The 13,726-nt window shown below is 40.4% G+C and overlaps 1 protein-coding gene across 2 annotated transcripts in view; it reads right to left on the reverse strand.

The window, feature by feature from the left end:
• Positions 1–13,726, reverse strand: part of SSBP4 (single stranded DNA binding protein 4) — a 401,255-nt gene that overhangs the window by 143,071 nt on the left and 244,458 nt on the right. Inside the window, exon 1 of one of the 2 annotated variants that reach the window (XM_063455411.1) lies at positions 3,116–3,185. The exons of the other annotated variant lie outside the window; for it this stretch is intronic. The gene's annotated coding sequence lies outside the window, so the exon portion shown is untranslated. Of the gene's footprint in view, positions 1–3,115; positions 3,186–13,726 lie in introns of those variants that run through there. 2 annotated transcript variants of the gene reach the window in all.

The raw sequence follows: 13,726 nt of genomic DNA on the forward strand, positions 1-13,726 counted from the left end.
TGTGGTTTATAAACACCATTCTAACAAACCTAAATAAGATGTAATAGAAAATATAACAATGGATGGCTTTCTGATTTAGCCCTGGCATGAAAGTTCTTAGCTGGTTGCCATAGCTAAATCTGCTAAATATCTGAGTTTAACCCCTTAAGGACACATGACGTGTGTGACACGTCATTATTCCATTTTATTCCAGAAGTTTGGTCCTTAAGGGGTTAAGTAGGGTAGTCCCAATATAGTGGTCTTGAAATCTTCTAGTTTGGGAGATGAGAGGAAATAGATTTTGAGTCTGTGCAGCCTCTGCCTGTGCATATGAGCGTGGCCTAATAAAATGCTGCCAATCACTGTATCAGGTCAGCTTTGCTTACATGACTGGCTGATTTCAACAAGGAAACATTATGAATTCCACCATTCAGCAGTTATACCACCCTAAGTCACTGTGACGAAGGTATAATTCAACCAATTGTCCACTGAGTTATGACATTCATTCTAATATTTTGGATACATTACTTCCCATAAACAAAACAGAGCTTTTCCCTATATAAATAGTAATGAATTTCATGGAGCTTTACAGAGCACCATTAGTTCACAGTTACTTAGACCATAAATAAAATGGACTTAAAGGGACACTATAGTCACCCAGACCACTTCAGCTCAATGAAGTGGTCTGGGTGCCAGGTCCCTCAGGTTTTAACCCTTCAGATGCAAACAGAGCAGTTTCAGTTTACATTTGGGGTTAAGCCAGCCTCTAGTGGCTGTCTTCCGGACAGGTGCATCTGCGACGCTGGAGGCATATTATGAGCGTCCATATTACTGAGCGTCCAATGGAAAGCATTGAAAAATGCTTTCCTATGGAGACTTTGAATGGGCGCGCGGCCCTTGCCGCGCATGCGCATTCGGCTCCGCTGACGACGGCGGGGGAGGAGCGGTCACCAGCGCCGAGAGAGCCCGGCGCTGGAATAAAGTAAGCTGCTAAATGGGTTTAAAACCCTTCAGCGCCACGGGAGGGGGACCCTATACTATAGTGTCAGGAAAACCGCTTTTTTTCCTGACACTAGTGATCCTTTAATATAACTAAATTGCAAAAAGCCTAAACTCTCAAAAAGTGAAAAACAGGACATTATGATTGTGAAGCTGGTTTAGGGGTATGCAGCTGTACCAGGAAGAGCCAGGATCCCCATTTGTGTTTTGCACTGAATAAACCACTCTGACAATGTGTGCTATGCTGACACAGGCTCTAATTAACTGCCAACTAGGACTGCCCATGTAAAGCATACCCTCCAACATTTTAAATGGACAAAGCGGGACACATTTATTTTAGGGGTGTGAGTAGGGGCATGGCCAGGGGTGGGGATTTTTTTAGATATGCTAGGTGAGTTACTATTAACAATTTATGCAACTAAAATGTAATTTAGAACAAGAACAATGTATACTATTTACACAGACTTATTTCTAAACACACTTATTGTAGTTTAAAGACGCAGTACTGTGAGCATTATTGCTGAGGATATGCTCTCATTATTGCTGATATACACTCAGACACACCAACAATATGGAGCTCCTATAAAAGAAGGGCATAAGGCTAGAATAAAGGGACAGAAGGATTTGGAAACACAATAGGGACCGTCCCTCCTAAACAGGAACACCTGGGAAAGCGTGAAACCTCAGGACTCTGATCAGCCACAATCACACGTAATAAGGTGTCTTTCCCTTTTTTCATCAGAATATAATACTGATACAACAGGACTGGGCTTGCAAATTGTTACTGTCTTTCTGGATAAAGGATACTTTGGAGGAATGCAAACTAGTGCATCCAATGTACCTTTTTAAGATAGACATTTGTGTTTTCTTCCCATTTCTTTACATAAACGGGCATTTCATGAAATAAAGTGAATGCTTAGCAATTAACACAGCCTAATCTAGTAGCTATTTTCTAGTGAGCATTACATGCACAACACAGCTTATTTAATCACTGCCACATAAACAAACATTGCTGATCTTTGCTGTATTACATTGCACTACATTTTCAAACGTGCTCAGACGCGGGACTCAGCAGAACAAGCCCAGCTAAACACAGCTCAATAAAGTTTATACTAAACTTGATAGAGGGACCCTGCCGAGCCGTGATTCCTAAAACTTCAACCAAGACGACACCTGTGTTGGTAAGGTTTATGGCAATTAAAACGTGAGACATTTTGTACTTCTGTGAATCAAATAACATCAGCCCCTGACCAACCCCTTCCTTTGAGGTCATTAAGATACCATGGTGCTATTTAACCATTTCTCCTTCCTAAAAAAAATAAAAGAATCCGAAATTCTGGTGACATGCCTGAGTTAAGCCTTTCTCGCTGTTCGTTTGCCAACCATTTCAACAAACTCCATATTTCACTATCTTATATCATTACATACATAATGTAATTGAGCAAGCTTCAGATGAAACTCGACCATATTGTATTCAAACAATAGAACAGCAAACAAACAGCATAATTATATGCATATTGATGCCTAGAGGTAAATTAAATTTACTTTACACTAATTATTGCTACGGAGCACCGGAAAACACCCATGTATGCCAAATACTTAGGGCTCTTAGAAAAGAGAGAGATTGGGGTAGGAAAGCATTACGGAGGGATTTGGGTCGGAAAAAGACACCGATGCAGTGCGAACACAGTCACTGCAATCAGAAGATGTAAGCTACTACAAATATAGCTCTAGCACTGGAAGGATCATTTCTGACTGTTTCACCAGCGTAGTATCACTAGTAAATGCCACCTTTCTTTTCAGCCCAGACTGCTAGAAGTTGAAACCAATTGCCTAGGAAGAAGCAAATAACAAATGTGCAGAAAATGTCATCACCTGAAGAACTCACAAGGCCACCTAAATAAAAACGTAACAAGTACCACAAAGCTGAGATGTATTTAAAATGTGCCAGATCACGCATAATAAATAATCATAAATATTTATAAAGAGCGCTTTAAATGTTTTTGCCTTATCCCATAACATTTCTTAATAGAGTTCACTTTAAGTGGTTCTTTATGATAGATGGCACACCCAATTAAAGATATGAAGATCAGTTACTCCAATAATTTATATGCAGAAGTAACTAGATGAAAAATACCTTAAAAGGTTACTCCAACTGAAACACTGGATTTGGATGAAGTAACCCTTCATAGCCTGGTCCGCAACCACATCGCTAAACTTCATCACAGTTTCAGCAACGAGGCCAAGTTCTCCCTCAGCCTAATCTTCCTTTGCTGATGTCATCCCTCCTCCCCCCCCCCCCCCAGCCAGGACAGGGAAGGGGGCATGCGTGCGTGCTGGTGTCAGATGCCAATTTTAGACATAATTAATATTATCCAGTCCTGAACGCTTGTTGAGTGACACCTCTGGCAGCAAAGCGGTTAATCTACGTATGTGAAGTGTTTCATAGTAGAATGTTGCACAAACTCCAGGCACCATAACAACTTCAAATCAATGAAGTGACCATATTGCTTGGAGTAACCAAATATAATAATAAAGTATTTCAAACTTCCCCTTCTACAGATGTTGATTAGCTATAGAAAAAAGTGATACAGACTAAAATTGGAACTGACATCATGCGTTTTTTATGCACCCTTTTACAGTACTTGTAAAAACCTTGTATTTCTAATTTCCAATCTGTTTGGCAGTTTTTACTTTAAAAATAAGCCCATACATAACTAAAGAGACAACAAATCTTTCTCTTGAACATAATAGAAACCCAGCATCATCAAGTTGTTTGAAGAACTAATACCTTATCCTTGCACAGTTTAATTCAGGGAGCTATTAAATAAATGACAAATTCCAATTGAATTGGAAAACATCACACATTTAGATTAGTCCAAGGTGACACTACTATATAAGTTGCCACATAGGGCCCTCACCTGACCACAGGCACATAACAAGGTTTGGAGCACATGCCTTACTAAGCTGCGATTCCAGTCTCATACCTCTACCAATAGTCTCTCTAAATCAAGAACGTAACGTATTGCTGGGCCGGATTTCCCATAAGACCGATGAGGCCATGGCTGTGGGGCAGCACACAGGAGAGGGGCAGCCCTGCTTGACCCGGTATCATTGGTGGTAGAGCAGTAGTGCTCGGGTGAGAAGGAGAATAACTCTTTCCCCTTCTTGCCTGCCACTCAAGGCAGCAGGTCCTCTCTCCCCCAAAAGAACTGCAGGAGAGCGCACAGAGATTTTGTCAGCATCATCCTTAGGTCTGACTGCCTGTGAGGGACAAAAGAGATGCAGTGATCTGGGGGTGGGGGGGGGGGGGGGGGGGGGAAGAAGAGATATCCAGGTATTTTAAAAGATAAAGAAGATAAGAACAAGTTAGGTGAGGGGGACAAGTGAGTAATTGGGAGAAAGAAGAGACGAGCAAGTGAGGAAAGGGGTAAATGAAGAGGGGAATAAGAGAGAAAATGGGAATAAGAAGAGGGGAACAACTGGAGAAATGGAGAAGTGTGTGGAGAGGGCATAATTAGGGAAAGGGAAGAAGTGGCATAATGAATAGAGAGGGCTACAGAGCTAAAAAAGAGGATGATGGGAATTGGAAAGCCAGTGCACACTAAAACCTCACACAAATATGCTCCTTTCTACACACAATGACACCCTTTGAAAACACACCATTAGCACTCTACACAAATACAATTGCCATTCATGTGCACTCACTAACACTCTCTCACACAAATATGCTCCTACATACAAATTGACATTCAGCCACCTAACCAGCCACAAACTCGGTAACAATCATATTCCCTGAAACACCAGTCAGATAGTCACATCTCACCTTCCAGTCATATACCCTCACTTTGTCACATTCACAAACTTGGCCACATAACATGTCACTTACCCCCACCCACCTCGCACTTATTGACATTCAGCCACCCACCCATAATTACCATACAGACATATCCCAAAACTAGTCAAATGCACCCATCTAATCACATACATCAAACTAGTTAAATGTATCCATCCAATCACATACTCCAAACTAGTTAAATCCTCCCATCAAATCACACACACCAAAGTAGACACATTCATCAAACTAGTCAAATTCATCCTTCTAATCACATACTCCAAGCTTCATAAATATGATGGATTGGAGTGAATTGGGGAATCTGGCATGGTGGCAACAGAAAATGTAAAACTGGCCCTGCATATTGCTTCTCAAGTTTATTCTAGAAAAATTACTTTCATGGTCATTTACTGACAACATTGACAATGCATGTTATATGTTATTACAATGTCTACTACTCTGCTCTCCAGTGATCCAATGCCCTTCCAGAGAAACCTCTATCAATGGCTCATGGGTACTTTACTTGTGAGGCTGATCTAGAACTTTGTATCTGATTGTACAGCGCTGCGGAATATGTTGGTGCTTTATAAATACCAGTAATAAATAAATATGTAAGATTACATTTGCACAGGATGACCTATGCACACACGTCTACTAGTGTTGCACTGGAAACTCGGGATTGATTGGTTTGGAATCTCAGGCACTACTGTGTTACAGCAATTCAGAAAAGGAAAATCAGTAGGAAAAAAATGCAAAATATTCAGCAGGAAATATTTTTTTTGCGTTCATGGTTTTTATAATGCATTTAATGAGAGGGATTAAAAAAACAAAAAAACAAGTAAGTGGTTCCGAATAAACATTTCCACCTGCTGCTTGACAAATCTAGAACAATCCATCTAAAACACATCTCCGTGGCTCAGTGAGAAAAAGGTATATCTAGACACAATATTCTCCTCTAGTTTGCACTGCTGCGATGTGCTTGGGGAAGGCAGTCTGAAGTCCCAGCTAAAAAGCTCTCTGCTTTTGCAGCTCCCAGTGCTGCCATAGCTGAGGCTGTTAGCCTTACTTTGTATTCATAATAGTACTGCTATACGCACATTGTTATGCTATTGCTGGATGAATGCCTTTCTGCCAGGTCCTATATGCATATTACTCTGTGTGCGTTGGAGCTTTGCAAAACTGCTGTTGAAATGACTTATTGCAATTGGCTGCAGAGTAATATTAGCATTCCTCTAGAATGTAAGCTCTATGGAGCGAGGATTCCCTTTACTGTGTCTTACCACTGGCTTTTTCTATTCGACTGTGCAGTGTTCTGTCTGCAGATAGGGAGCAAGAAAGAGAACACAAGACACAAATTCGACATTCAGCCAGTTAAATGATAAAGTGATGCAGAAAGTACTTACTGTGAGACCCTGTTAATGACAGAGACCCACTGAATAAAACAATATTTCCTCTGGTTTATGTTGTCTTTTTCTTTCTTTCTTTCTCAAATGATTAATATGTTAAATATTTTATGATGAGAGAGATCACACTACATTGAAGTCTAAGGTTAATTATCGTGTGCTAGAGATGTGGAATAAAATTGTACATTCCAGCTAAAAAAGTGCATACGGTATTTTGTCTTTTCCAGGAGAGCTTGAAATCCATAATATGTTCACGTCAATTTATTAGAACTTGATACTACTTGCCATGGTGGTAAAACAACATTTACTTACTGGAATAACTTTTTTGGTTGTACCAATTAGTAATAGGTTCTGGCTAGAGAGCCCTTGTCAATAATCTGCAATTCCTACTTTAGTAAATAATCCCTAAACGGTTTTGTTGCACTCATATTCATACACCTCTTCACAGTATTACAGCAGGTTGGACATGCTAAATGTTAAACAGTCAGTCTATTTAATACTAATACTACTGCTAATACCCAGATTTGATTGTCAAGTGACATTGTCATGCCAGTGTTCTGATGGTAGGGGCATAATGCTAATCATTGCCAAGGCATTGGTAGTGTTAATATAGTATTAGGATCCATTTTCAAGCTATTTTCTTAGTTTTAAGACATTTTAAACAGATAATTATTCCCTACATGCTCCTTTATTTTAAATCTCAATCTACAAATTCATACATTTTAAGGAAATAGTTTGAATATTGAAATATCGTTACATATATTAAATTCTTGCTTGTGCAATGTGGGAATGGGGCTTGGGCAGGGAGTTATTGGAAACATTTATTTAAAGAGCTTGGCCTCTCATCCACCCAATTTGACTGTGTCATGGCTCACTCGGCAGACCCAAAGGGTCATCCCTGTAACTGAAACCCAAAGCAGACAGGAAGTCAGGAGGATATCCTGTAAGAAAGAGGTCAGGGCAAAGCAGCATCAAACACTTGCACTGACACAGTCTTTCCGAACAAAGCTGGGCCACTATAAAAGGGAAATTGCATTCAAGTGTTTAACTCCCTCACTGCCTGCAGGGTAGCAGCAAGGTCATGGTAAATGTTTGGGTATACGTCCAACTCCGTTCAAAGGGAGGAAATAGACTTTCCTGTTGTAGTCTGCGAATATCAAATGTTAAATGTGCAAAAGTACTGCATAAAATTTAGCATTTACATATGCATTGGGGAGAAAAGCCCCACAAGTCCAACCCAGCAACGCAACATTTTCCAGTGAGCCGTTGCAGCCTGAAAATTTCCTGCTGGCAGATTTTTAACGACGTTTAACAGTGGAGTGGAGTAGGCTACAAGTTATAGTGGAGAGGTGTGAGGAGCAGTCGCAGCCAGTCATTCCTCATAATATGCACAGGACGTTATGCACCAGAGCCAAAGACTCTTTGTATATGGAAAGAGTAGGGGACAGACAGCATCCCAACGCTCAGTGCTCCAGCAGATGGTGGAGTGTGTCCAGTGTGCATGGGTCAGTGAAAGAGTGTTCATGTATGTGTGTCCAGTGTGCATGTTTGAGTCAGTGAGTGTGTTTATTGGCCAGTGGGTATATTATTGCCTTTGTGTCCATTCCTCAATTCTACATTCTTATTAATACATTATATAAATATGTGCTTTGTGGAAGGGAGATCACCATAAGCAGAGATTAAGAAAACACTGAGCTACTCTGCTCCCTGGCAGTAGACCACCAGAAACAGTAATACAGAAAATACAGAGTTACCATGCTCACCAGCATTATATCATCAGAAACACGGACAAAAAGATTGCAGCCCCTGCTCCTGGCATGAAACCACCAGAAACAAAGATAACAAGAATGCAGAGCTACCCTGAACCCTGGCACTAGCCCTTCAGAACTTTACAACTGCTGCAAAGTTTTCTCCTGGTTATACTTAAAGGACCACTATAGGCACCCAGACCACTTCAGCTCAATGAAGTGGTAGGTGTGCCAGGTCCATCTAGGGTTAACCGTGCAGCTGTAAACATAGCAGTTTCAGAGAAACTGCTATGTTTACATTAGGGTTAATCCAGCCTCTAGTGCAGGGGGAGGCAACCTTCGGCACCCCAGATGTTGTGGACTACATCCCCCATAATGCTCTTACACCCATAGTGCTAGCAAAGCATCATGGGAGCTGTACTCCAAAACAACTGGAGTGCCGAAGGTTGCCTATGCCTGCTCTAGTGGCTGTCTCATTGACAGCCGCTAGAGGCGCTTCTGCGCTTCTCACTGTGATTTTTACAGTGAGAAGACGCCAACGTCCATAGGAAAGCATTGAGAAATGCTTTCCTATGGACTGCTTGAATGCGCGTGCGGCTCTTGCAGCTCATTCGGCGGATGACGTCGGAAGAGGGAGGAGAGTACCCAGCGCCGAGGGAGCCCGGCGCTGGAGAAAGGTAAGCGTTTAACCCCTTTCTCCGCCTTTAGCCTGGCAGGAGGGGGACTATAGTGGTCCTTTAAGTTATATAGGAGGGTTATGGAGGTGAAATATGAGATACTGCAGTTCTGCATGTCAGTCCACCATTCTCTTGGTGATTCTCTGTAAGAGATCAGTGGGGCCACCTGCTACTGTACTGTCTAGTGAAAATAAGTAAACTCTAGCACAGGTACAAAAGTGTTCCTTCCCATCATTAAACGTTTTGAAATCAGGACAGGGGTATAGCAAGGTCTATTGTTGGTGTGCCATCAACTCCACTTGCATCACTAGCCCACTTGGAGAGGGAGCAGCCTACCTAGCCAACCCCACTCAGGACAGATCATGCACAGACCATGGCTGGTGTGCTCTGGTGTGGTCTTTTTGCTGTGACAACATTCAGGATAATAAAAGCTTGTCAAATTATGCTGTTGCTCTGGACAGTTTCCTGGTGTTCCCACAATGCAAGACACCCAGGAACCAAGCTGGGATCTTGGGACAAAACCCCTGCAATTGGGATGGTCAACATTAATCAAGAATTGTTGGTAGGTATAATAAAAGAGTCCCTTCACATAAATTTAAAAATGGTTATTAGTAGCATTAGAGCAAATGAAGTATAAGGGAAATAGAAGGCTCTCATCTCCCCGAGGCTAACTGCTGTGTAACTCCTCTCCTAGCTAAGCTTTGTCTCAACCTAAAATGATGCAGAGTTACACTTAATCAGCTTGCAGTGCCAAGTCGTTACCAAACTAAGGCCATAACTTTTCCGCGCAACATTCTCTGATTATTAGCTTTTTATTTATAGCATGCCTAACCATGTCGCAGCACTTTGATGAACAACGTTATCTCTTTTTTTCCCTTTTCCTTTTCAATATATATTTCTCTCTCAATGGAATACACCCACTGATGTTGATATAGTTTTTTTTAATTGTATTATTATTTCTGATTTTATGCATTTTATTTATGCATCGCTTTAACTTAAAATGTTGTGGTTTACGTATTCACTCTAACCTTAATCACTGATGGCTTTAGGGTTACTCCAACCATCATAACCACTACAGCGTGTTGCAGTGCTTTTGATTATAGGAGTACCGTGGTGCACTTCCACGGTAATGGGGCAACCAGTTTTATAATATTTTGCCCTCTTACCTGGTGCTTTAGGATGTTGATCCTGGGGCTAATTCAGCAAATGAATGACTGCTGTGCATCGAAATTTGCACATAACAGACATTTCCAAGAAATCTGGTTCCTTGCTGGCTGATGATGCTGCCAGAGGTGGAATTATACACCTGGCAACAAAGGCTTAAACTCGATACGCGCAAATATTCACCGTAAAATGCTGCACATATAGACACATACAGGAGTAACCCTTTAAAGATAATTATGTGTTACAGAACCCCAATAATTATTTGTCATTTGCAAAGTTCCAGCACATTTTTCAATGGTGTATACACATATTACAAGCCATCTCACAAGTGTGTTTTTCTGTTGTTATGGTGGGAGCCTCCTTGTGCATAGCAGTAGTCTTCTTTGCTGGCATGGTTAAAACACATCCTACTCATCATGTAATTATACATTTTTGAATGGTTCACTATGGCAGCAGAAATGGCAGTGCATAGCATAATATGAGGTTCATAGGTTTGAGTCATTTCGAGATATAATTTCCAGTGCCCAGTTCAGGTCAAGGTTAATTTTGGACCTTTTTGCTTACACTTGGCTGATTGTAGGAAGAGAAGAACGAATATTCATTGCAATCTCCCTGTCTCTCTGAACATTCCTATCAGTCTTACTTTGGCTTTTACAGTAGAATAGAGGTAACCAGTTGCTTTAATGTAGAGATCTAAGCTTGTGCTCTGACGTGCCAGAAACGTTTTCTCTTAACATCTCACACCAGATCCAGATCGCACTTGTGCAGTCTGGAGGGAGAGGAAAAGAAACATGGAGACACAAGTCTCTACAACCAACATCAACCTGAGCACTAATGTCAGAGCAGACTCAGATTAGAAAAAGTGGAGGAAGATCTCTTCATTGTCTCAATGATTCTCTTCAGGGCACTTTATGATGTCATAAAGTGACTTATGGTGTTTCAAAATATATTTATATGGCAATACAGAGTGAAAATAGGCTCAAGTCCTTGAAGTTTTAGCTTTATGATGTGTCCTGTAACATTATAGGCAGATTATGTATTGTATCATGTTTAAAGAGATACTCCAAGTACAATAACCACTACAGCTTATTTTAAGTTGTTATGATTCTAGGAATCTGTAGGTGCAGTCCCTTGGTTTTTCATCAAACAGTTTTCAAATAGTATAAAAAAAAATGGCAGCAAGCAAAGCCTCCAGCATCATTAAGTGTGATGTCATAAAGAGGAAATCTCAGTTCCTCATAGTCAGTGCAAGTTCTTGTTTGGTGTGAGCACACACTAGTTGCTGTGCACTGACAATCTCAGACAACATTTGGAGGTACACAAAGAGGATTAGGATGGGTAGTTGGGGGCATACCAGTGACACAATGCATGTCAATGGTGACGAAATGCTAGAAAAAAGCAGTGGGGTCCATGATGACCAGCGGCGACTTTGTGTGCAGCATTCCTGAAGCACTACATAGGGTAATTGATTTCCCCCAGCAAAGAGTGTGTGAAATGAATCACCTATTTTGGACTTTTTCATTTGTTTTATTTCCCCAGATGCAGGACACTCAAGCTCTTATCTGGAATGGTGGGATAGGCTCATAGTATAGGCTTACCAAAACCAGGATTGTTTGGAGCTCATGACAAACACACTATAGTTTCTATTTATTATTTTATTTTATTCTAGCTGCGTTCCTCAGACAGTTTCCTGTAGCAGTGCGATGGAAGCTACGATCCAATGAAAGAGTTAAAGTGTCTAGGAATGCTGTGGAAGGATTCATATAGGGGCCGTCATGAGGAGGTGGGCGAGATTCATTGGGTGCATAGGGTTGCAAGCCTTGGGGCTGTTGATTTTGGCTTTGTCCACAGACTCTTTATTGTCTTGCAGAATGATTCTGCATGGACTGTAAAGTAAGTTCAGATGGAGCTGTCCGACTGGGATTCTGTAGCTGATTAATGAGCTTAAAGCAGGGTGGTTACCTAACCACATAGGTCCATCAGAAACCTGGACCAGTGCAGGAAGCAGAGGGCAATCTTTACATAGCAGAATCTTAAATATTATCATTTAGTATCACCATCAACCAATTCACGGTCTTACAAAATTCGGCAGAACCTTGATCTCCTGCCCTCTCTTATTACTAGTTACCAAGTGCATCCTGGAATTTGATGTTAAATGACCTTGGAAGCTTGAAAAGCTGTCTTGACCCTGTTGGGAATACAGATGGTTGCTCTGACGTTTGAACAAGTTAGCGTTAGTGCATTAATCAACTGAGCTATCACACCATCTTCAATGCCAGTGGCATTAATGAAGTTGTAATCCATTTTCTTCCTATTGACACTTTAGAATATTAAAATATAAGCAAAACATTAACTTTCAATTAAATATGTGGTAATATTTGATTTCTGTAGTATTATTCAAATTAAATGTGTAGTCATTTAAATTAAAATTTGAATACAGTCTAATGGTGTATTCACTTACTATGTTCTTAATCAAATACATTGAAATCCACTATTTCACTGTTGTTAACAAGCAGTGCTATTTGCTGAATATTTAGCAATCAAACTTGCAGGTGCTGGGAGAAGAGGACATTGGTAATCAGCAGTTAACAGTGTAATTTCCTGAAGCACCCATAACTTGTCCATGAAAGAAGAAAATATTAAAAGTGTGGGCTTGAAAAGTTGAAAATGTTTGTACATATATTAGAAAACGTGGAGAAAGATCCCTTCATTGTCACGATGATTCTCTTCAGGGCACTCGCTAAAGCTGTTCTAAACCTCATAATTCATTATGTGATGTCATAAAGTGAATTATGGTGTTTGAAAATATACTTATATGGCAATACAAGGTGAACATAGGCTAAAGTGCTTCAAGTTTATCCTTTCAGCTTTATGATATGTCCTGTAAAATGATAAGCAGATTATGTATCTTATCATGTTTAAATAAATACTCCTAGCACAACATTCACTACAGCTTATTTTTTAGTGGTTATAATTCTACCAAAGATCTTATACATTTCTATTTCCATTTATGTGTTGGGTCTAATTAGGTCTAATTTCCAGTGGAGCCACACACCTACAGTAAAAGTGCCTTAATGAAACCCAATCTCTGAATTTAACCATCAAAGGAGGGGCACAGGAGGGACAGTCCATATTTTATATAAATAGAGGGCCTGGTTACCTGATATATCTTCTCCTACCCTATATGGGGGTGTGGGACTCATTCCATATTCCCCGGGACCATTGTTTGGAATGGTTAATAATAACAATGGTCCTTGAAAAACTTCACAGCCCAAATACTGTGCCCTTATGCTGAGTGTCATATCCTACATATAGTGCTCTCCTGAATCTACAATTGTACAGTACTGAAAAATATAGTAGTTTTGAAAGGGGTTTGTTTGTTTTAATATTTATAGCTGTGACAGTTTGGAAGCACAAAACATTTTTTCACACCATGTACCACCAAAGAATCACTATGGTAAAATACCTTAACAGATCTCAGAAACAGATTAACTGAACACCTAGTGGTTGGAGAAACACAGGTCGATTTTACTTATAAATAAGGTGCAACATCAGGCCTTCACTTTAGCTTCATGGTCTTCGCTGAGTTGTTAGAAAACGTGCCACCATTATAAAACATTAAAAAAATTATTCAACAAGAGAGATTGCATCATTCTATATAAGGAAAGAATTGGACAACTGTTGGCAAATTGCAAAAGATAGAAACAGATGTCAGGAAAAGTCAGCATAGTGTTACATTATGTTTCAAATTGCGATAACTGTGGGTATGGGTACAAAAAATCTGCCTACATTGACCTCATGCTCTGCATGAAAGGTCCATGGCCTAGGGCACGAGTAGGCAGTCTTTGGCACTCCAGATGTTGTGGACTACATCTCTCTTGATGCTGTGCCAGCATTATGGAAGATGTAGTGCCACATTTT

Source organism: Pelobates fuscus, chromosome 5 (assembly GCF_036172605.1).
Source record: "Pelobates fuscus isolate aPelFus1 chromosome 5, aPelFus1.pri, whole genome shotgun sequence".
In the NCBI taxonomy this organism is placed as follows: Eukaryota; Metazoa; Chordata; class Amphibia; order Anura; family Pelobatidae; genus Pelobates; species Pelobates fuscus.